The following is a 25,164-nucleotide window of genomic DNA, read 5'->3' as shown; positions in this document are numbered from 1 at the left end:
CCAGATTTTTATTACAGCTAGATTTGGATTTATCTTCGGAGGTATTCAAGCGACGCTTTTGTCTTCTAGTTATATTTAATATCTTAGCTTCATCATTTTCTGTCAAGGTGTTTGTTTCAGTTTCAGACGAATATGCATTTGGTGCACTTGTAGGGGAACGCGACATCTTAGTAATTATACGTAATGTCGAGAAATCGCTCACGCTTTGTTCGTGGAACAAACACTATATATACGTCACTGTTCTATTCACTCGCGATTCACAAGTGCGGCGACCGTAATCTATATGTCGGACGATTGCTGTCTTTTTCTGTTAATTACTATATTCACTAGTATGAACCTTAGTACGTGACAATAAGGACGAATGTTCAAGGATGTTCTCAATTATGATTATTAATTTTAAGATGCTTAACATGAAACACGTCCGTTCACTGTCGGTGTCCGAGAGCGGTTCATTTATATCCGTGAATGTAGTTTACACCAGCTTAAAGGCTGAGAAAAACAAAATTTCCGATAATAATAATATACTTTATTGTACACCACAGTCACACAGTAATTTAACAGTAAAAATGAAATATATACAAAATAAAAGTAGATGCACAATAAGGCGGTCTTATCGCTAGTCACACAGTCATGATTTCAGAGAAGGGTGGTGTCACATGTAATAATGTTTAATGTATATTAAATAATAATTATCATATAATATACAGACACATATTCATACAAAAATATATAAATATATAAATATATACTTACTTACATACTTAGATACATACATACATACATACATACATACATTCAAAATGCTATATCAAATATCAAAAGTATTGTCACCATAAGACAATGCCAGGAAATGGTCTTTCACAAGCTTTTTAAAAATTGACAGATTTTTTGCTTGTTTAATAGACAGAGGAAATGCATTCCATAATTGTACAGCTTGTACAGTGAAAGATTTTTTATAAAATTTTGTACAGTGAGATGGAATTCTAAATGTTAAATGATGTTGTGATCTTAGGAACTTACTAGAAGTCCCCAGATAATTAAATCTTTCTTGTAGGTAGGTAGGTAATTCGGCATAAATAACACACAGTACAGAAGCGAAAGAGTATGTAAATTCCGGCGAAGGCGAATAGGTAACCACTTGAGTTGATGACGAAATTCTAAGATGATACATGGTCATATTTGCGTAAACCAAATATAAACCGTATGGCGACGTTTTGAAGGCTCTCAAGTTTATTAAGTTGGTCTTCAGTTAGGTTGAGATAACATGCATCAGCATAATCAAGAATGGGGAGAAGTAGGGATTGAGCCAACATAATTTTGGTAGGAATGGGAAGAAAGTACCGCAGTCGTCGCAACGAGATCATAGCTGCAAAAGTTTTCCTACTAACCTCTTGCAGTTGGCAAGACCACGATAGCGTTCTATCCAAATACACTCCCAGATTTTTAATACTATGACTGTAGGGTATTCTGACTCCGTCAAATGTAATGGCTGGTAAGTTAATCCAGTCAACTCTCGAGACCAAGTTTGGCGAGCCAATGACAATAGTCTGGTATTTATTTGGATTGACTTTTATACCGTAAGAATTGCTCCAGTTTAAAATTCTAGATAAGTCATCATTAATACGAGCAATGGCAGACGGTAAATCTTCGAGAGTTGACTGTGTATAGATTTGTACATCGTCTGCATACATGTGATAGAGAGAAGATATATTGTGAGTGATAGTATTAATGAAGATAGAAAAGAGTAATGGTGACAACACGCCTCCTTGTGGAACCCCTGCACAGATATTACGCCAAGTTGATAAGGTATCATCAACCTTAATCCGATGCCGGCGTCCATGCAGGTAATTGCGAAACCAATCATTTACTGATGGAGATATGTTAATAGAACGTAGCAGCTCCAGTAATATATCGAAGTCAACGTTATTAAAGGCGTTACTAAAATCTAGTAAGCTCAATACTGTAAGTTGCTTACTGTCCATACCCAAACGAATGTCATCGGTAATTTTTATTAATGCAGTAGTCGTACTATGACCACTGCGAAATCCGGACTGGAAAGGATCAAGAAGATTGTTTTTAGTAAGGAATGTGTTTAATTGTTGGTAAACCAATTTTATAGATAGATATAGATAGAAATTGGACGATAATCAGAGTATGTTGTTGGATTGTATTTTTTTGGGAGAGGAATAATTTGAGCATCTTTCCAAGATGAAGGATAGTCGCCTGAGGAAATAGAATAATTAAGGATATGGGTAATGATAGGAGTGATAATGTCAAGGATGGGTATGATCATATTACGACTAATACAATCACTACCGACGGCATTAGAGGCATTTGACAGTATATTCTTTTTAACATCACATTCAGTGAATTGATTAAAAGTAAACGGAAGAAAATTAGAAGTTGAAAAAGATGATATGGAATTTAAAGTAGTAGCTTTTTGGACGATATCTAAAGAGTTGCCCGAAGATGAGAAATGTGCATTTAAGCTTTCTATATCAATGTTATTTAAGGATAACTTTTTCGAGGATTTTCCAACTCCTATCGTTTCAAGGAACTTCCATGTACGGGCAGTGTCGCCGTTTTCGACAGATTTATGAATGTGGCGTCGTTGTGAATCCCTACACAATGTATTGCAGCGATTTCTGATTTTATTATACTTACGAGCATTAGTTTCGGATTTGTCAGATTTGTATAGTGATTTGGCGTAGCTTTTCTTGGCAATTAAAGTTTTTAAGGAATCCGTTAGCCATGGTGCAGGTAAGTGTTTTATTTTTACCGGTTTAATCGGTGCATGGATATCGTACAACTGTGTTAATAGTGCGTTAAAGATGTCAACTTTGGAATCAATATTTTCTGCAGCTGTAACAGCATTCCAGTCAATTTGACATGCATCATCACAAAGACGGGTAACATCCATTCCACCAAAATTACGTTGGAGAAGTATTCGTGGTTTGGACATAGGAGGGCGTATTTTATACGATAGATAAATTAAATCATGGTATGAAAAAGAGTCTGCAGGCAACTGGCCATATTTACAAACAAGATCAGGTGAGGACACTATTATAAGGTCTAAAAGAGATGGCATACAGTTCGGTAGTTTGTGAGTAGCAGAAAGAGGTAAAATGTGTAAATCGCAGGCTTCAATTATAGACACGAGTTTATTAGAGCGATTGTCATTCTTGAGTAAACAGGTGTTAAAATCACCCATTATTATAGTTTGACTATATAATGGGGTTAGAGTCTCTAATAAACTTTCAAATGCAGAGAAATAGTTGATAAGGAGAGAGGGGCTATAAAAAACACCGAGCAAGATTTTACTATGGGATAGCACGACTTCTAAAAGCAGATGTTCGGCCGCATCAGGAGGAGGGGGCTGAATCGACGAATTTAAAATTTTGAAAGGAATATACATATGAGCGGAGATACATCGCGACTCCACCACCTCCCCTGCCAATACGGTTGTTGCGGATGAGATGAAACCCAGGCAAGGAGTAAGACGTGGAGGGCAGACAAGGCTTAAGCCAAGATTCTGAAATTAAAATTGCTTGTATGTTTCTTGATTCAAAAGATGCAAGCATGTCTGGGTAATGAGCCGGAATACTTTGGGCGTTGATATGAAGTACATTAAAATTTTTACCAAGAGTGGAGAAATGAGAATTAAGTGTTACATTTAATGGAACGAAACTTGTACTGTGGTAACTTGCATTGCTACTCGAGTCATCATCGGACGAAAAGGACAAAAACTGGTCACTCTGTATACTACTATTTGATATAGACATAACTGAGACAGTAATATATAAATGAATATATAATTAAATTAAATAAAAACAATATATAAGAAAATACTTATAACGTATAAATATTAATAAATAAATAAATATAATAGAAAACAGAATTAAAATAATAATAATAATAATAAATATGGAGTTTTCAAAAACTGTGTTTCACAACCCACCAGCTTTAAAACATAATAATAATATTAATTCTTAACAGTAATTGTTAACAAACAAAGGGGAAACCCACACACAACTTCTTAAAAAAAAAAAAAACATAGTATACAAAAATACGAAACAAAAACATAAAGAAAAGTTAATAATATATCTAAAAAAAATGTATAATAAAAAAAAATGTTTTATAAAATTCCATACTGAACAAAGATAGATAAAATTTATATCTATCTAAAAGAAAATAAGCTCACTTTCTTTGTTTAGCAAAATAGACTATAAAGCAAAAAATAAAAATAATATCTAATTAATAAATGAATAAAGATACAAAATTCTTATAACAGACAGATACAAAATCCTTATCTAAATATCAACACTAAATGACAATATTGTAGTAGTTAGATGATTACATAATATATGACCATCTGTCATAATATGTCAACTGTCAACAGTCAGCGTCAATTAGTGTGACAGTAAACCTAACACTAAGTGCGGTATTTTTATAAAAAATATATTTCGAAGTTTAAACATAAATACTATTATTTAACTATCTAAATGAAGAATTGAAATATTGAATTGAACTGAACTGAACTGAACTAATTAATTAACTATTGTGAAATAGTGTAAAACTAATACACTTTAAAAGCAAGCAATGATGAAAGATCTATGTAATAAAACTATGTATTGTGAAGAGCCTTACTTCTTGACGACCCTTTTGGGTCTCGTAGTATACGAAGGCACCTTACTGCCTTTTGGGATAGTTGCTGAGCTCGCCGGTACCGTGGATGGTACCGCCGGTATATATAATAAAATAGGAGATATTAACTAAACAAGAAATTAACAACAACAACGACTGCTTAGAACTAATGAGGTAAGTAAAAGCCCTTAACCATACTTGTAAAAACGGCTAATGACTATGCGCGCCTTACAACTAAGGGTAATGTATTACAAAGTCGAGAAGCTTCTACAGTGAAGGACTTGAATAGTTAGAAGAAGAATGGGAAGGAATGGAGAGAATTAAGTTTTCATTAGAGCGAAGAGCACGCTTATGAGTCTCACTAAGCAGAGTGAAACGCTTTTTAAGATAGAAGGGTGTCGCTGGATTAATAAGAATAGAATAAAGAAGAGATAAAATTGTGAGTGAGTATTCCTGCGAAGGCGAATAGGGAGTTACTTGAGTTTTTGGCGAAATTCGGAAACATGATCATATTTGCGTAAACCAAATATGAACCGTATACAGGTTTTGTAATCGCTCAAGCTTATTTAATTGCTCCTCACTTAAGTTTGTATAACAGGTGTCGGCATAGTCAAGAATCGGTAGAAGGAGAGATTGTTTTTGTGGGATTAACTCTCAGACCATAAGATTTACTCCATTGACTTATGTGCAATAAATCTTTGTTTATTAAATCAATGGTGTCCGAGAGCCCGCTTAATTGAGTCGGTGAATATATTTGGAGATCATCTGCATACAAGTGGTAGAGACAAGAAACGTGATAAGTGATAGAGGAAATGAATAGAAAATAATAGAGGAGACAACACGCCACCTTGCGGGACACCAGCGCTTAGCATACACCAGTCTAAGCTACGACCACTAGTATATACGCGCTGCCAATGCCCTCGCAAGTAACACTGAGACCAGTCAGTCACCTTAGGAGATATGTTAAGAGAACGTAGTATAGCTAGTAAAATATCAAAATCTACAGTGCAAAATGCATTACTGAAATCCAGCAGTGCTAGCACTGTAATCAGTTGTTTGTCCATACCAAGTCTGATGTCGTCCGTTATTTGAACGAGGGCAGTAGCCGTACGACCACGGCGGAAACCGGATTGGAAAGGATTCGTAAGGTTATTTTTGGATAGAAAGGGAGTCATTTGTTGATATATAAGACGCTCAAATACTTTAGATAAGAAAGGAAGAATCGATATAGGACGTTCATCATCATCAGCCCGTTTTTGTCCACTGCTGGACATAGGCCTCTCCCAGTGCACGCCACTGTGGTCTTTCTCCGGCTACTCGCATCCAGCTTCTGCCTGCCGCCTTGTGTATATCGTCACTCCACCGTGCCTGAGGACGTCCTACACTACGTTTGCCGAGACGCGGTCTCCACTCTAGAACGTGTTTTTCCCAACGGTTGTCGGTTCTGCGACAAATATGACCAGCCCACTGCCACTTCAGCCTACTAATACGGTGGGCTATGTCGATGACTTGGGTTCTTTGACGTATCACCTCATTTCTGATGCGATCCCTCAAAGAAACGCCGAGCATAGCCCTTTCCATAGCACGCTGAGCGACTATAAGCTGGTGGACCAGCCTTGTCGTGTAGTGTCCACGTTTCGGCTTTCGTCTTTAGGCACTGTGGGATCGACGATGATAAGATTCGACGTAACTTTCCAAACGCTGCCCAACCCAGCTGAATTCTTCTATTCACCTCGTCCTCAAGGTTGTTTCTACCTAATCGCAAAGTCTGCCCGAGGTAGACATATTTTTGAACAACTTCGAGGACGGTACCGTGTATCGTAGTCGGTTCCGGTAGAACATGTTCATTGAACATGACCTTGGTTTTATCCAAGTTTATCCGAAGGCCGATACACATAGAAGAATCAGCCAGCTCGTTCAGCATTTGTTGTAGGTCCTGCAGCGATTCTGCCACGATGACGATGTCGTCTGCGAATCTCAAGTGAGAAATGTATTCGCCATTGATGTTGATGCCACGTTCTTTCCAGTTCAGCGTCTTGAACATATCCTCCATTGCATTTGTGAACAATTTGGGGGAAATAACGTCCCCTTGTCTCACTCCTCCATGCAATGGTATGGGATTTGTTTGCTGATTCTGTACTCGGACGGACATGGTGGCAGCTTCGTAGAGACATCTCATCACTTGGATGTATCGCCAATCAACTTGGCAACGCTGCAGGGACTCCAGAACAGCCCAGATTTCAACCGGGTCAAAGGCCTTCTCATAGTCCACGAATACAAGACACAGGGGCCGATTATACTCATGGGACTTCTGTATAATCTGCCGCACTATATGGATGTGGTCTATGGTGCCGTATCCGGTCCGAAACCCGGCCTGCTCCGGGGGTTGAAATTTGTCGAATCTTCGAGCAAGACGGTTCGTGATCACTCTTGATGTTTTCAAGAGCTTGCTTGCTTTTAGACATGGCTCAGTAGGGATATGGGACGATAGTTCTTCAGCAGGGTTTCGTCTTCCTTTTTGAAGAACAGGACGACCACACTCCTACTCCACGCCTCCGGAGTTCTCCCTTCGAAGAGGACAGAGTTAAAAAGCGTCTGAAGTTCCCTAAGTACCGGTTTACCTCCCGCTTTTAATAGCTCTGTGGTAACGCCGTCCTCTCCAGGGCCTTTTCCATTTTTAAGCTGTCCAAGAGCAGTCTCGATTTCGCCAATACTGACTTCAGGCAGGTCTTCGGAGAAATGGCGTGTTAATGTAGCACTAGGATCCTCATTTTCGGGATCAGATCGAGATGCATGCGATGTGTATAACTGGCCGTAGAAGTCCTCTACTTCCGAAAGTACTGCCGGCTTAGAAGAGACGACTTCTCCACTTGCTATGGTCAACTTCGTCAGGTGGCTCCTTCCAAGAGATGGTACGAACACCTTAGACCCCGGATTCTGCTCAATAGCTCTTTCTATTGCAAGAGTATTGGAGCACCGGAGGTCGTGCCGTACGTGCCTGCTGATCTCTTGGTTTAATTGCCGTTTCTCTGACGAAGTGACAGGTGGGTTTTCACGTCGTTTCTTCATGAGCCCTAAAGTCTCTTCCGAAAGGTTGGACTTCTTGCCCTTACGTTGCATGCCACAATATCTCGTGCCTTCTTCCCTGAGAATTTGAACTACATTTTCGAGGTTCTGGTTTACGTCAGTTATGGTTTCCACAGCAGCGAATCGGTTCTCCAGGATTGACTGGAATGTTTCAGATCCAACAATGGTTTGGAGCAGCTTTGGTTGAAGCGTGGACTTCATCAGACGGACGCGCTCGGCCTTAAAATTGATATTCAGAGAGCCTCGGAGAAGTCGGTGATCACTACCGGTATTGAACCTGTTAATCAATGAGACAACTCTGAATAAATGCTTCTTGTACGTCATTATGAAGTCGATCTCATTTTTTGTCATAGTGTCAGGGCTTTGCCACGTCCAATTTTTTTCAAGTGGTAGTGCAACACTGCATACCTCTCGGTTGCAGTCGAATGGGCCGGCACGCCCGGGGAAGTACCACTCTCTCACTTAAAATCGGCGTGAAGTGGTAGCTATGCTACCGCGTTTCGTCCGGTAAGTGAGAGTTCCGGAGGCCCGATCCCTCTCCCCCCAAAACATGGTTGTGCAGAATTTGGTGACATTACCCCAGGAGGGTACCATCAGCGACTGCGCTGGAGAATCCCTCTCTGGGCATCCATGCTCAGGACGTACACCGCCTGAGCAGGGATGCCCAGGCTGCCCTCCGAATTCTGGGGGGGGGCAATTTTGCGCTCGCCACTGTTCGGGGCAAGCGGAACAGGCATCATAAGGCAACCCCTACCACACTCGCTGTGGACTTCTGCAACATAAGGGGACTCAACTCCAACTTGAATGCCGTTCACTTTCACCTTGAGACGGCGAAGCCGGCCTTGCTCTTTCTTACCGAGACCCAGATATCTTCTCCTGCCGATACGTCTTTTCTCTCTTACCGCGGGTACAGATTGGAGCATACTTTTGTGCCACGAGCTGGGGTGTGCGTTTACGTCAGAGATGATATCTGCTCTCGACGCCTCGGCAGCCTTGAAGGGCAGGACCTATCAATTATCTGGCTGCGCGTAGACTGCGATGACCATCCGCGAATCTACGCGTGCCTTTATAGGTCCCATAGCGGTAATGCCGAAACCGACCGACTGGTTGAGCACGTCCAATTGGCTACAGATTCCGTGCTGCAGCAGACTCCATCCGCAGAGATCATTATTCTGGGCGATTTCAATGCTCATCATACAGAGTGGCTTGGATCACGCACCACTGATCATGCGGGTAGATCTGTTCTCGACTTCGCTTTGGCTTATGATTTGACACAACTGGTCACCTCGCCAACGCGAATACCGGACGTGGAGGATCATACACCTTCCCTGTTGGACCTTCTGCTGACTTCGCATCCGGACGGCTATGAGATTGTCGTCGATCCCCCTCTGGGCTCGTCGGACCACTGTCTCGTCCGGAGTACAGTGCCAGTTACACGATACTCACGACCTCGTTTCGCGGGCTGTCGTCGCGTGTGGCACTACAAGTCAGCAGATTGGGATGGGATGCGGTCCTTCTTTGCATCTTACCCATGGGGGCGAGTTTGTTTCTCGATGGATGATCCAAACGTTGTTGCTGACTCTGTCGCCGATGTGGTGCTTCAGGGTATGGAACTTTTCATTCCATATTCTGCAGTGCCCATTGGTGGCAAGTCCCAGCCCTGGTTTGGTCGCCTCTGTAAGACGGCTTCACGCCGAAAATGGGAACGCTACCAAGACTGGGCTAACGCATCGGCGCCTCGTGATACAAACACCAGCACATTCAGAAAGGAATATAACTCTGCCTCCAGGTCCTTCAAAAACGTGACAGCTGAGGCGAAGTCGAAGTACATTGGCAGAATTGGCGAGAGACTGGTGCGCTTCCCATCAGGAACACGTGCGTTCTGGTCTCTCGCTAAGGCTGTCCTAGGGAATTTCTTCAGCCTTCTTTTCCATCTTTGCACAGGGACGGTGAGTCATTGGCCCATACCGCGAATGAGAATGCCGATCTTTTAGGGTCTCTTTTCGCGTCGAACTCGACTCTGGATGACCAAGGAAAGTCACCACCCGCGGTGTGATACGACGATGCCGGGGGTTAAATTTCGGCAAAGTGCAGTTCGGAAAGCACTTCTTTCCTTGGACATTCACAAGTCGAGTGGACCTAATGGCATCCCTCCAATTGTACTACAGACATGTGCTCCCGAGTTGGCACCGGTCTTAACAAGTCTTTTCCGGCATTCCTTCGCATTAGGCGTCGTTTCGAATTCTGGAAGACAGCTTTGGTGCATCCGATCCCTAAAAAAGGCAACCGCTCAGACCCGTCCAATTATAGGCCTATAGCCATCACCTCCTTGCTCTCCAAGATAATGGAGTCCCTTATAAACTGCCAGCTCCTGCGGTATCTAGAGGAGAACCAGCTGATTAGCGACCGCCAGTACGGTTTCCGTCGGGGTCGGTCGGCCGGTGATCTTCTAGTTTACCTTACTCACAGGTGGGCTGAAGCAGTTGAGAGCAAGGGGGAGGCATTAGCAGCCAGCTTGGACATAGCGAAGGCCTTCGATCGTGTATGGCACAAAGCGCTTCTTTCGAAGCGCTTCTTTCCTATGGGCTTCTCGGGAAATTATGCAATTGGATTACCAGCTTTTTGGCAGATCGGAGCATCAAGGTCGTTGTCGACGGTGCATGCTCTGACTTAAAATTCGTCAATGCTGGTGTTCCACAAGGCTGCGTTCTATCACCCACTCTGTTTCTTCTGCATATCAATGATTTGTTGCAAATCGGGAACATTCATTGCTATGCAGACGACAGTACCGTTGACACCTTATACACCGGCCGCGCTAATATTTCTCGGGAAAACGTCGAAGAAAACCGGAACAAACTTGTGTCTGAAATCGAGTCTTCGTTAAACGAAGTCTCGAACTGGGGCCGACTAAATTTAGTCCATTTCAACCCCAAAAAGACGCAAGTTTGCGCGTTAACCGCTAAAAAAACACCATTTGTCGTATCTCCACGATTTGAGAACATCCCGATAGCCGCTACAGGTAGTATCGGAATACTTGGCGTTGATATTTCGAGCCTCGTTCAGTTCCGCGGTCAATTGGAAGGCAAAGCCAAATTGGCTTCAAGGAAGCTCGGTGTGCTCAGCAAGGCGAGACAGTATTTCACGTCGGCCCATCGCCTAAAACTTTACAAGGCGCAAATTCGGCCTCACATGGAGTACTGCTCTCACCTCTGGGCGGGTGCTCCCCAGTACCAGCTCCTTCCATTTGACCGCATCCAACGTAGAGCGGCTCGAGTTATTGACGATCAAGCCCTTTCCGATCTCCTTGATCCTTTGGCTTTGCGTAGAGATGTTGGATCACTCTGCATCTTCTACCGAATTTTTCACGGGGAATGTTCCGAGGAATTGTTCGGATTAATCCCGGCTGCTGAATTTCACCTTCGGACATCTCGTCAAAATTCTAAGTTTCACCCGCACCATCTTGATGTCCGAAAATCCACAACAGCGCGATTTCTTAGACATTTTCTGCCTCGCACAACCACTCTGTGGAACCAGCTTTCGCCGGCGGTTTTTCCGAACCGATACGACATGGGAACCTTCAAGAAAAGAGCCTACTCCTTTCTCAAAGGCCGGCAACGCACCTGCAAGCCCCCTGGTGTTGCAGATGTCCATGAGCGGTGGTAGTCACTTTCCATCAGGTGAGCCTCCTGCTCGTTTGCCACCTATTTCATAAAAAAAAAACTTCCTTTGCGGCTGCTTCTTGAAGAAGGAGTTCATCAAGAAGAGCTCCTCCCGTTCGAGGAAGTGGACAAGCATTGCCCCCTATGATTCCTGCTTCCAAATCCATGGGGTCCTACTACCGATTCGGAGTACAGAACTGCAGCGACTTTAGCGTTAAAGACCCCCATGACAACGTTGTAGTGGGTTTTCGTGGTGACGTGGAGGGCCCTCGATATGTCATCGAATAATTCTTCCACTTCATCGTCCGAGTGTGTCGAGGTCGGTGCGTACGTTTGCACCACCTTGAGGCTGTACCTCTCGGTGAGCTTTATAATTAGGTACGCTACCCTGTTCGACACACTGGAGATTTCCACAACGTTGTCAACTAGGGACTTATTTACCAGAAACCCAACGCCACCTTGGGATTGGTGGTCTCCCTCTCGGAAGTACATTAGGTGGCCCGATTCGAGGGTTACGGTGTCCTCTCCCTCTCTACGGACTTCACATAGCCCTAATATGTGCCACCTAATTTTCCCAAGTTCTATCTCAAGTTGCGCTAGATGCGAGTCAAGTCGTAGCGTGCGTCCGTTGTACGTCGCAAGGGTTAGTCGGTTGTGGTGGCCTCCCATAGCCCGGTGATTCTTAGCACCCCCCGTCCCGCCGTTACCATCGTCGCCACCATGACGAGGAATAGCGGGGCTGCCGGGAACTGGGGGCCGTGGCTTGCGTGTGTGCTGCATGTGGAGGATATTGCCCATAATCGCCACGCTGGGCAGGCGGGTTGGCGATCGCAGGACGTAGCTTCTCGCACCGGTGACGCTGCTGCCCCTCACCGGCCTGTGGTATTAAGCTACGCCTATTTTATTTGATGGTTATACCGCCATCAGTCGGTCGCCAAAGCCTCATTTGCTGGTCGGCAGGATGCACCACGGGCAGGTGAGGTTGGCTTGGGGCACTAAGGTGTAGTTTGCGCCCCCTTACATCCCTTACATCCCTGATATAGGACGTAATTCGGAGTAACTATTCGGGTTGGACTTTTTAGGTACAGGGATTATTTGAGCATCTTTCCAGATCGTAGGAAATGATTCTATCGCCAAGTTGTAGATAGATGTAAGGATAGGGGCTACTAGATCAATAATAGGAAGAATCATTTTACGGCTAATGCAATCTGAACCCATGACATCAGAGTTGATGACTAAAATGTTCTTCTTAACATCACATACAGTAAACTGACTAAAAGAGAAAGAAGGTATATTGGGAGTAGAAGACGTTGAAATATTTCTAATAGTGCTAGTTTTTATCGTACCATCCAACCAACCAACCAGCATTTCTCGTCTTCTGATATAAGGTATGCTGGTTAAGTTGGTTTATATCCAGATTATTTAAATTTAGTTCTTGACGTGCTTTCCCAATTCCAAGTGTTTCAAGAAATTTCCACACTTTTACACACACAGGTCGATTAAGGACTAATGAATATAGCGTCGTTGTTATCTCTACATTGCATGTTGCAGCTATTCCGAATATTTCTATATTTCTCGCGGTTTCTGTCTGTAGGGTTCAACTTATATTTTGCTTGGGCTATGTTCTTACGATGTTGTAGTATTTTAATTAAGTCAAGGAGTGAGGGATTGGAATTCGGAAAGGAATGTGTTGCAGAGAGAGGAAGAATGTGCAAGTTAGATGAAGATATTAAGGAATTGAGTCTCACGGATCTATAGTCATTCTTGATCAGACAAGTATTAAAGTCACCCATCAATATAGTGTGTTTATATTGAGGAGTAAATTTTTCAAGAAGGTATTCTAATGAGGAGAAGTAGTCGATTGATAGGCAAGGATTATAAAAAACACATAGTAGAAGTTTACAACGGGCAAAAGGTTAACTCAATAAAAAGATGTTCCGTGGAAGGACCAGTCTGAGGTGCTGACATGCTGATAATTTTAAAAGGAATGTAGGGATCGCAGGTACATGGCAACACCTTCACCAGTTCTATTGACACGGTCATTTCGAATTAAATGGAAATCCGGTAAAGAATATAACTCAGAAGACAAACATGGCTTAAGCCATGATTCAGAAACAAGTATAGCATGGAGGTTTTTGTTATCAAACGATGTGAGAAGGTCAGAATAGTGAGCAAGAATACTCTGAGCGCTAATATGAACAATGTTAAAGTTTTTAGGTACGTCTGTAAAAAGATTTAATAGGGATTCATAGAGAGAAGGATTACTTTGAAAGCTGTCGTCGCTAATGGCTAAATCAGAAGACAGAGAAAGATAAATATCATTGTCGTCTTGAACATGAACTTAATAAATAAATAAGAATATAGTGAATTAAAATAAAATAAGTATATAAATATATTTAATAAATGCAATATTTCAATATACAAATTGCAAATATATAATAGTTCCGTCTTACCCGCCAGCTGTTGAAAGATTATGGAATTGATAAAACTAATAAGTAATAACTAATAAAGCTAAAAACTAAAGAATAATAATTTTAAATCATAATTATATACATAATCTGCTTACCACTGATATAACACAAAAAAAGCATGGAAACAGTGTATTAACATTAAAGTACTAACGGCTACACAAAACGGAAAAAAAATTATAACCTAATATACTAAAAATAACATAAATATAGAATAAGTCACACAACAAACTGGTAGTGAAAAGTAACACTAAATTAATTTCACAATGAAAATATATAACTGGAATACAACATATTAACAAAACAGAAATTATTACAGACATTTCTTTATATAAAAAAAAATTATAAAATTAAATTTATGTATTACAGAACAAATAATAAAAAAGAGAAAAAAACAAAAATAAATAAATTAGTTAAAAATAAAAAAACAGTCATACAAACGTATTTAAAATTGACAAAACACTAGAGTCCAGATCGTGACAGCTGTCATTAATAGAAGTTGTGGGCACAATCTGTAGTGTGAGTGTTTTTCGCTTGCATTAGCTTTGGTTGACACACGTGTTAGTGAGATATCTGTGTTATAATAATCATTTTGTGTTATTAGGTTACGGTAAGTGTTAATTTACTGTTATTGTTATCATATATTAGTTGGTAAGTTACAGTAGTTAAAAATGGATGTTGATCCCCCTCCTGAACCTCCCGATCCCGGAGGTTTTGAAACACCTATTGAAGTGACTAAATCCTCGGGTCGTAAACGTTCTGGGAATAAGTCCTCTGTTTCTCCCGACCCCTCCTCTAAAAAACAGTCATTCATCCTACCACTGCAAATCCTTCTATCCAGACTGTGTATGTCAATCCCGCTTTTACCGATGGTCCTAAATGTTACGCTCATGACGGTAAGGGCCCCTTCATTGTCCATGTCTCCCGAGAAGTCGCTGACCCAGCCGCAGGTAACTCAATACGTGCTATTAAATTAGGACAATTCTTACACAAGCACAAAATTGGCTCTATGTTTAATGATGGGTTCAAAAATGTAGGTCGTAATAAAATTGAAGTCCAGTTTTCCACTGCTCAATCGGCTAACAATTTCTTAAAAAACCCTGATTTAGATTTGTGTAAATATAAAGCAACATTACCGACTTATAATATTACACGAATGGGTCTAGTCAAGGGCGTTCCGGTTGACTGGTATATCGAGGACCTTATAGAATCTATTGAACTTCCTCACGGTTGTGGGGAAATAATAAAATTGAGGCGATTAAACCGTAAAACTGTCAATGAAGGAGTTGTGTCCTGGATCCCAACTCAGTCAGTTGTGATAACTTTTAAGGGTCAAATTCTCCCTAATAAAATTTATTCCTTCCATACCTCCCTTCCTGTGGAAACCTATAATCTTCCTACTATCATTTGCTTGAACTGTTGCCGTTATGGCCACATCAAGACACAGTGTAGATCCACGCCCAGATGTTTTAAATGCTCTCAATCTCATACAGGTGACTTGTGTGAGGTTAATAAGAAAAACTCTACATGCCTCCACTGTTCTGGTAAACACTTTGTCACGGATAAAGATTGTCCAGAGTACTCACGGCAGCAATCAATAAACATTTTTATGTCCCAAGATAACATCTCTTACATGGAGGCAGCCTCTCGCTTCCCAAACGTCCGCAGATCCTACGCTGAGATTGCAAAAGAGATGTTCTCCCCTCCTATGTACACTCCGCCAAGCCCTAGTTCTCCCTCTAGCCCTCTATCTAAATCCACATCTACTCCTGATAGATCATATAGACAGACTGTCTTCCATTCTCCTCCCCCTAGAGTTCCTCTAGGAAAGGGGTACGATAAACATGCCACCAATCCATAGTTGGTAATTGCTCCTCCTCATCTCCAAATGGTTGTGCTCTGAATGTTGGTAACCCCTCCCCTCCTAATAACAATCCCAACTTAGTAGAATTATGAATTAAAACTCTCCTAAGCATTCTAAGTACATGTAATGAAATTCCTCTACCGTCCAACGTTGCTAATGATCTAACTCAACTCTTCAATATAATAAAAAATGGCCCCAATCAGATTCCTTCAATGGAACTGTAAGATTGTCCGTCATAAGAAACCTGACCTCCTCTCTCTTATTAATTCTCATAAACCTGTCATTGTTGCCCTCTCTGAGACATGGTTGATCCCCGGTTCCCGTTTCCGGATTCCGGGTTTCTCCTGTTTTAGGGATGTCGGAAGTGACGGGTATGCAGGTTGTGCCATCCTGATCAGGCACTCTATCCCTTTCTCCCAAATTCCTCTTCCTCCTTTTAGCCAGCATATCAATGCCGTGGCTATAAAGGCCTTCAATATTTCCTTTTTATCACTTTACATTCCTCATCCTAATCCTTCTCTTGCTTCGGAATTACTCTCCATTTTCTCTTCCCTTCCATGCCCTATTCTTGTTATGGGGGATTTTAACTCCCACCATACATTATGGGGCTCCTATTACTGTGATGGATTTGCTCCTGTGTTGGTGGACATTGCTGAGGATATCAATTTATGCATTCTTAACGATGGCTTGCCGACTCGTAGAGTCTACCCAAATCAGAATCCTCATTCCGCTGTTGATCTAACCCTATCATATCCCTCCCTATCCTCACAAATATCTTGGAATATCCTCCCATCATCATTTGGAAGTGACCATTTCCCTATCCTTCTGTCACTTAATAACAGATCCTTCACACTCATCAAATCATCTTAAATATAGACTCAACAACGTTAATTGGTTAGCATACTCTAACTCTGTTGATGCCATGCTAGACTCCTTCCCTGACTTTGTGAACGATGAAAATATTTTTGCCTACTATGAACTTTTTCTTAATGCAATCATGTCCCGCTGATACCCATTTTCCCTTAAAAAATGTTAATAAAAAGACTTTGCTTTCCCCTCCTTGTTGGGATGAGGAATGTAATGTCATGGTCCAACAGAGATCTGAAGCCGAAGAGTCATACACAGTCTCTATGACTCCACAAAATTTCATGAAATATCAGCGTATTGATGCCAAAGTTAAAAGATTTTTTTCCAAAAAGAAAAAGCAGAGTTGGACCAACTTCTGTGAATCCCTCAATCCTCGGTCTCCACCTCAATTTTTCAAGTTGGGACAAATCTTAAAAAAATTCGTCGTTCCCTTAACTCAGAAAATCCAAATGCCAATAATCCCTCCATGTGATGTCATGTGCTGAATGATTTTGCTGCCAAGCTTGCACCTCCTTTTGTACAATGCCAGGGTAGCTTTTTAACGTGGCAACTAACATCTGCATTGAATGATATGGATAGCCCATTTATTCTGTCAGAGCTCCATACAGCTTTAAAGGGACTTAAGGATTCGTCACCCGGGGAAGATGGCGTGCCCTACTCTTTTATAATCAACCTTAGTGATAAAGCTAAATGCGTCTATCTGAACTTAATTAATGCTTTTTTCTCAGCAGGAATCGTCCTGAAATCTTGGAAGTCCCAAATTATCATCCCCATTCTCAAACCTGGAAAAAAGTCATTGGACCCAAGTTCTTATAGACCCATTGCTTTATCATCTACATTAGTAAAAGTGACTGAACATCTCCTGAAAAACCGTTTGGAATGGATAATGGAAAGCAGGAATATTCTCTCGCCTTCTCAATTTGGCTTCCGAAAGGGTTTGAGTACTCTCGATAGTTTCAGCATTCTCACGACAGACATTCGAATAGCCTTTTCTAACGGAGAGTACCTTGTGGGTGGTTTTCTTGATGTTACTTCTGCATATGATAATGTTCTTCTTCCGGTACTCAGGCAAAAATTGCAACAGCTGAGTATCCCTCCGAGGATTACTCATTTCATATGCAATCTGCTTTTTTGTAGATCAATTTCTGTTTAACACCAAAATTGCGTTCTGCCCCCCTGATTCGTCTGGAAAGGTCTTCCGCAAGGCTCAGTCCTCATCCCTCTGCTTTATAAAAAGGTTATTACAAAGCGTCATAGACCATATTATCGACAATCAGCCAAATTTTTGATCCTCTTGGTCTCGTCGGTCCCTGTGTGGTCGAAGCCAAGATGATTATGCAGAAATTATGGATGACTAAAACCGACTGGGATGATCAAATATCGCCTGATATAAAAAAAATCATGGCGATCATTCGAGAACACTCTTCCGTGTTTAAATTCAATAAATATTTCAAGGTGGGCGCTATGTAATGGCTCTGTTATTAATGAAATTCACATTTTCACAGATGCTTCCGAAAAAGCTTACGGCGCATGTGTCTATGTTCGATCAACGGATAAAAACGGGTCTATCAAAGTCCAATTGCTGGTTTCCAAAAATCGTGTAGCGCCAATAAAGCCTACAACAATCCCGAGACTGGAGCTTTGCGGTGCTTTGCTGGGATCGAGACTGTGTACTAAGGTTTTAAGCTGTCTTACTTTACCTGTTAGTAGTTGTAAGTTTTGGTGCGATTCAACAATAGTGTTGAACTGGTTGTCTATGTCACCAAACCTTTTAAAGCCTTTTGTACGAAATCGTATTTATGAAATACAAGAGGCCACTGCAGGGCATACTTGGGGCTATGTGCCGTCTAAGGATAACCCGGCGGATTTTGTTTCTCGTGGGCTGAAGGCTGACCTAATCAGCGAGTGTTCTTTATGGTGGTCAGGGCCTACATTTTTATTAAAAGATAAAAATGAATGGCCAAAAATGCCTAACAAAGTAGAGAAACAGGATCTACCAGAAGTAGTGTCATTCATTCATTCAGCCAATCATTCATCATCAGTCATTCATCCATCACCAATCATTCATAAAACAGATTCACAACACATCAAACACTCATTCAAATCATGTAGAAATCATTAATCAATCATAAAATCTTTAATTCATAAATATTCGAAATTTAATTATTTACAAAGAATTATTGCCTACATATTAAGGTTTATATACAACTTAAGAACTAAGAATAATAAACAGAAGGGTTGTATTTCTATTGAAGAACTAAATAATTCATTTAAAATTATAATTGTAAATTCTCAGAGATGTTTCCTGAGGAATACAATTTATTAAAATTAGGGAAATCTCTACCACGGAAAAATAGATTAACGTCATTAAGTCCATTTATTGATTCAGATAGCATAATTCGTGTAGGTGGTAGACTAGATACTTCTCCCTATGACTACAGTGTGAAATATCCCATTTGACTGTGTTTTAAACATCATATTACTAAAATTATATTTTACAAATATCACTTAGACTTGTTACATGCTGGACCTCAATTACTTTTAGCAAATTTTAGACAATTACATTGGCCTTTAGGAGGCAGAAACTTATCGAAAAGGGTAGCAAGGGAATGTATCAAATGTTTTAAATATAAATGTCAAAATGTACAACCTACAATGGGACAGTTACCTTTTTCGCGAACTCATTTAGAGTTTCCATTTTTCCATTGCGGTGTCGACTATGCCGGGCCAGTATTATTAGCTGACCGAAAGGGGTGAGGTTGTAAGCTTTTAAAATCATATTTATGCATTTTTGTCTGCCTTGCAGTTAAAACTGTGCATCTAGAGCTCGTCACAGATCTGACAAAGGAGGCATACATGGCTGCCTTAAATCGATTCATTGCTCGTCGAGGCAAGCCTCAGAGTATATTATCAGATAACGCGACTAACTTTGTAGAAACCTCTAACGAATTAAAACTATTTCTAGAGCAGTCTAATATTTCATCTGAAGTCATGCAGCAAGGTATTGAATTTAATTTTGCTCCTCCTTACTCTCCTCACTTCAATGTGTTGGAATAATACAAAACCTCTCCTCACAATCAATACTTTATCTCTCCTGAAGTGGTTTACGATCCTGCCAATTCGACCAAAAGAATGACCATTTCTAGGCTTACTCCTAGTATTTAATGTTTACACGCCCCTCCTTCGACTGTAGCAACATTGGGTTTCGATCCATTTAAAAAAAACAATTTAGTCAAAACCGGATGTTGACAATCAACGCAAATTGTAACAACGCTGATAATACTTTAATACATTAAAACAATAAAATATGATCATATTAAAATAAATATGCTAACAAATGGTATTGCAGAGGCTGCCGTTAAGTCTACTAAGTACCATTTAAAAAGGTTACTTCAACTCACGCACTTTACTCTTGAAGAGATGGTAACTTGCTTGTGTCAAACAGAGGCAGTATTAAATTCCCGTCCACTGACTCCATTATCCTCGGATCCTTTAGATTTCACCGCCCTTACTCCATCACATTTCTTAATTGGACGACCACTAATGTCAATTCCGCATCAACAGGTGGCTGACATCAACATTTCTCGACTGGAACGATTTCAAAGGGTGGAACATATTAAACAACATTTTTGGAAGCGTTTTTATTTAGAATATGTTTCTCTGCTTCAGCAAAAAACGAAGTGGTCGACATCAACAGGACAGCTGTCTGAGGGTGCACTCGTGCTCGTCAAAGAGAAGGCTCAACCACCTCTACTATGGCCTTTAGGACGAGTGATGAAGGTCTTCCCTGGCAGTGACGGAGCTTCGCGAGTGGCTGAATTGAAGACGATGAGGGGGACTATCGTTCGGGGCTTCAACAACATCTGCCCACTTCCTCTCTCTTGAATCCTTCAACCCGGGGAGTATGTTCGGACTTGGGACATCGCCGTCGACGAATGGAGGGGCGCGGGCGCGGGCGCGGCCGCGGACGCATCGCGTGGGTCGTACGAGCGACAACGAGCCCACTTGCTAACCATAGCCGACCGAAGACACACGCGTCCTTTTTTGTACCAGTTTATCAGCTTTATAATATATAGCGTTTACAGTCCGCTGATTTTTATTTCTAAGTCCCACATAAAGTTAGGGCATTAACAATAATAATAATAAGTGAGTAATATATACTAATTTCTGTTTTTCTTTTTTAAATGTGTTTTAATGTAATCTAAATCACAATAATATTACTTTTGATTCTTTGCATTTTTCATAGGTATAAATTAATATAGCGAACATATTATTACAGAAGGTCGCAAACAGGTCGAGACGTGCCGTTTTACAAATATCATAACAATCAAATAGAGGTTGAAATCTATTCACTAAACTAGTCTAACCAAGTCTGGTCAATACTCCACCTTGCCAATGGGCACTGTAAGGTGAGTAGATTTGATTACATATTAAAAAACGTTATAAGATTATATTGAATTATCATTTTATAGTTATGACATATACATATATAAAATCTCATCTATATAACTACACACACACACACACGAACATGTATATATATTCATACATATGTATACAATTAAATATAAATCATTATATTATATTTAAATTAACAAAGATAAATAAAATCAATTGCTATGTTTGCTTTTGTTTATCAAGAAGAAATTTTCTGTATTTGTTTCTAAAATTATGAATTATATTTAGGTTCCTCAATGGCGGTGGAAGGTTGTTCCAGCACTTGGTGGCGGCGTATCGAAAACTACCACGGAAGGCGGCCGTTCTATGGAGAGGCATAAGAAGTAAATATGATTTCGATCTGGTTGCGTATGTGTTCGTATCGTGCGCCCAACGAAGCTTGTGATAAAGGTATGGTGGAAGTTTAAACTTGATTACCCCGAATAAGAGCGTCATAAAATGCAGTTGCCTACGGTACTCCATTCTCATAATTCCTGCGTTATTTAAATATTGTGTGACACGCGTACGTGGAGGTATATCGAAGCAATATCTTGCACAAGCATTTTGCAGCTTTTGAATTAAATTTTTTGTACGTTGCAATAGTCTTGGGCCCACCACTACATCGGCCTAATTTAATTTGAATAATACTAACGTGTCACATAGGCGGATTCTTACATTTACTTTTAAAAACTTTCTTATTTGGTATACAACTTTTAGACGATAAAAGCAACTTTTAACTATATTATGAATATGTTTTTCAAATCTAAGGCATTCGTCCATAAGTACGCCAAGATTACGTGCTTCTGTAACTCTTTCAATTGGTTCATCTTGAATTTTAACTATAGGTATTTCCCTTGATATCAGTTGTATTTGATTCGCTGTGCCCAGTATTACAAATTTGCTTCTGACCAACCTGCTATGTTTTTTAAATCTTCATTTAGCTTAAGTACAGCATTATGAGTTTCATTAGGTGGAAAAGATATATATATTTGTATGTCGTCAGCGTACATATGGTAACGGCAGTTTTTTATGTCCTTTGTTACGTCAGCGCAATATATAATAAACAGTAGAGGACCAAGTATCGATCCTTGGGGTACACCTCTAAGAACTTGCCTACATTGCGATGATTTTATGGTGCCATATTCATGTTTAAGTTCTACGGTTGGCGTTCTACTACCCAGATAACTGGTGAACCATTGTATAGCTTCTGCGCTAAGTCCGTAGTAGTGTAGTTTAGCTAATAAAAGAGAGACGTTAATCGTATCAAATGCCCTAGAGTAATCCAACAAAACCAGTATAGCGCCATTACCTTTATCTTGCGCGTTTAATATTTCGTCAACCACATCAATCAGAGCAGTTGCTGTACCGCGATGTTTACGGAATCCTGACTGTCTCATGGGTAATATATTATTGGTCTCAAGAAAATGAGATAGCTGGTTATATACTATTTTTTCTAATACTTTGGATAAACATGGCAGGATACTTATTGGCCGTAGATCCTTATTTTCTGAGGGATTATTATTTTTAGGGATAGGCTTCATTATCGCTTTCTGCCATATTATAGGAAATATGCTCTGGGTAATAGACGTATTAATTATAGTACTAATAATTTCTTGAATATGAGGCATAATGAGCAACAACATTTTTAGAGATATTCCATCGGCCCCAACAGCATTTGATTTAATACTACTTATTAATTTATTGACAACTGTACAATCGACTGTTTTGATGTAGAATGTAGCCATCACCATAATATAACATCACCATAAAGTTGACTGTTAAAGTATGTTATATCAGTTTGAGAAGCCTGAGGCCTGCCTGGTAGTTGGAGAAAGTGATCATTAATACCATCTGGATCATCAAAATGAGCGGGCAAAAGTTTGTTTTTCTTATTATTAAAGTTGACATGGCGCTTAATATGTGACCATAAGTATCGCGAATTTTTGTAATTATTATTAATCAATAATGTAAAATAAACCGATTTTTCTGTATTTATGGCCGATTCTACTGATTTTTTAAGTTGCTTATAATAGTTAACATGAGCTTCTATCTTCGTACTACGGCATCTAATTTGTGCTTCATTTCTCCGTCTCATCATTAATTTGATGTTATAAGTAACCCATGGATATTGAAATTCTTTGATATATCGCAACTTTATAGGGCTTAATGTGTCAAATACCCACAGGATACTGTCATTAAAGGCTGCAACTGTTTTATTAATATCTTGTTCTGAAATCATGAGTTCCCAGTTAATAAGCGTGGTTAAATAATATTTTAATTGGTCTAAATCTATGTCGTCTAATCTTCTACTATATATTTTTTCCGTTATGGGCTTATCTTTTTCAATATTAAGCTCACACGATAAAAATGCATGATCGCTTAAATTGCTTACATAGTCAACCCACACTCGTTCGACGTTTGTATCTGAGCAGTTGAGATCGAGGAGGGTGTCGCTGTGACTTGTGAAATGTGTGGGAACGGTAACATATTGCGTCATATTTGTGTATGTGAGAAAGTCTGTAAACATAGTTGTATTTACATTACCTGTATCTAGGAAATTGATGTTAAAATCGCCCACCAATAGTATATGATCATGATATGGCAAAGCGCCATATGTGTCAGTAATGGCATCAATAAAAATTTGCGTACTTAACCAAGGCGGTCTATATGCTGTACCAATGACTAAAACTTTACCCCTAATATTAACACTTAACCACATTTGCTCAATAGTTATGGTCTCTGTGTGTTTAAGGGTCCGAACAGAAATACCCTGTTTTATATAAAAACCGACTCCACCGCCACGGGAACGTATTTCCGCAGGTCGAGGAATGTGACGCAATGAATATCCTGGAATTCTTGGAGCTCGGGCGTCCTCCCCCTCACGTAGCCATGTCTCATTTAGTGCCATGATATCGACGTTGTGGCGATCCATTGCATATGCACTCATCATGACCAGTACCAAGTGATCCAGGATTCAGAAAGCCAATTCGTAATTTTTTTGACTTATTCATTGTACGCATGTATATAATATATTAAATAATAAAATATGTATATTATACTGGCTAACTGTGAACGATACATGAGTTCCAAAATATACGATATACTCGTATGAAGTTTACTTTTACATATTACATTCGGCATCTCACAATAATTGTTACATATATTACTTTTAAAAGCAAATAATATAATTAAATATAATAATAATACATCGTTACAATTACTATTTAGGAGTATGATACTGCCACAAAGTGAAAACTTAATTATATAAAATATAATACACTTTAAATAAATATGAGAAATTAATTTAACCTGCTTGCGAATTAATTTTGTTTTTACATGTTTAATATATTTTTTAAATTTATCTAATAAACTAATCTTATATGAGCTAAACATCAAACGGTATTGTCTCCAAAAAACTATGAATCGCCATATCATCGGAGTGAGACGCTCGTTAACATAAAACCGCTTAGGCACCGACTCGACGATTCCCGATGAGTCACAGCCGCGGCGCACGCGCGCGGCTCGTAGCATTTAGTCGCGGACGGCGCGCCGAGCGAGACGCACGACAATTGGCCGCGGCCGAGATGGCTGCTGTGATCGGCTATTATACGGCGCGGGCCCCAACGCTCAGCGCTGACGATGTCGCGTTCCTACAGTGGCACCCCAATTTTTTTTGAAATTAAAACCACTATATTGGTTGGATTTTCGCCATTTTTCTCCTCTAAACCCGAGATTTCGATATCGTTTAGCAGGTTCTCTTGGTCACGGTCATTCAATTCGGATCGCAGTTGGGCAATTGTTTCGGTCGCATTTTTATCGACAATTTCCGAGTGTCGCTCCTGATTAATTTTTTCTAAATTATCTAAGCGTTTCTCGACGCTGTCCACCCGTTTATTAAATTCGGATATAGTCGTACTGAGCCGCGACAGCTCCCTGGTTACCGAAGAAAATTCCAATCGCAACAGCCTTATCTCATGAGCGAGGGACTTTTCAGAATTATTTTCATCAGCATCTGTGAAATTGTCCTCTGCATTTGTTACTCAAAATCTTTTACAATTAACGCAGCACGCTTATGGAACTCCTTGCCCTTAGCGGTACGTCGAGCTAAATCCCTTGAAATATTTAAACGTCGCATTTT

At 40.3% G+C, this 25,164-nt stretch overlaps 1 pseudogene; it reads right to left on the bottom strand.

Annotated features, from left to right (window-relative positions):
* Positions 1–5,889: 5,889 nt before the first annotated feature.
* On the bottom strand, positions 5,890–12,170 carry LOC124542392 (annotated as a pseudogene).
* Positions 12,171–25,164: the final 12,994 nt, after the last annotated feature.

The sequence above is a fragment of the Vanessa cardui genome, chromosome W (genome assembly GCF_905220365.1).
Source record: "Vanessa cardui chromosome W, ilVanCard2.1, whole genome shotgun sequence".
NCBI lineage: Eukaryota > Metazoa > Arthropoda > Insecta > Lepidoptera > Nymphalidae > Vanessa > Vanessa cardui.
Note: the sequence above shows the minus strand (reverse complement) of the source record. Positions and strands in the feature narration are given on the sequence as shown.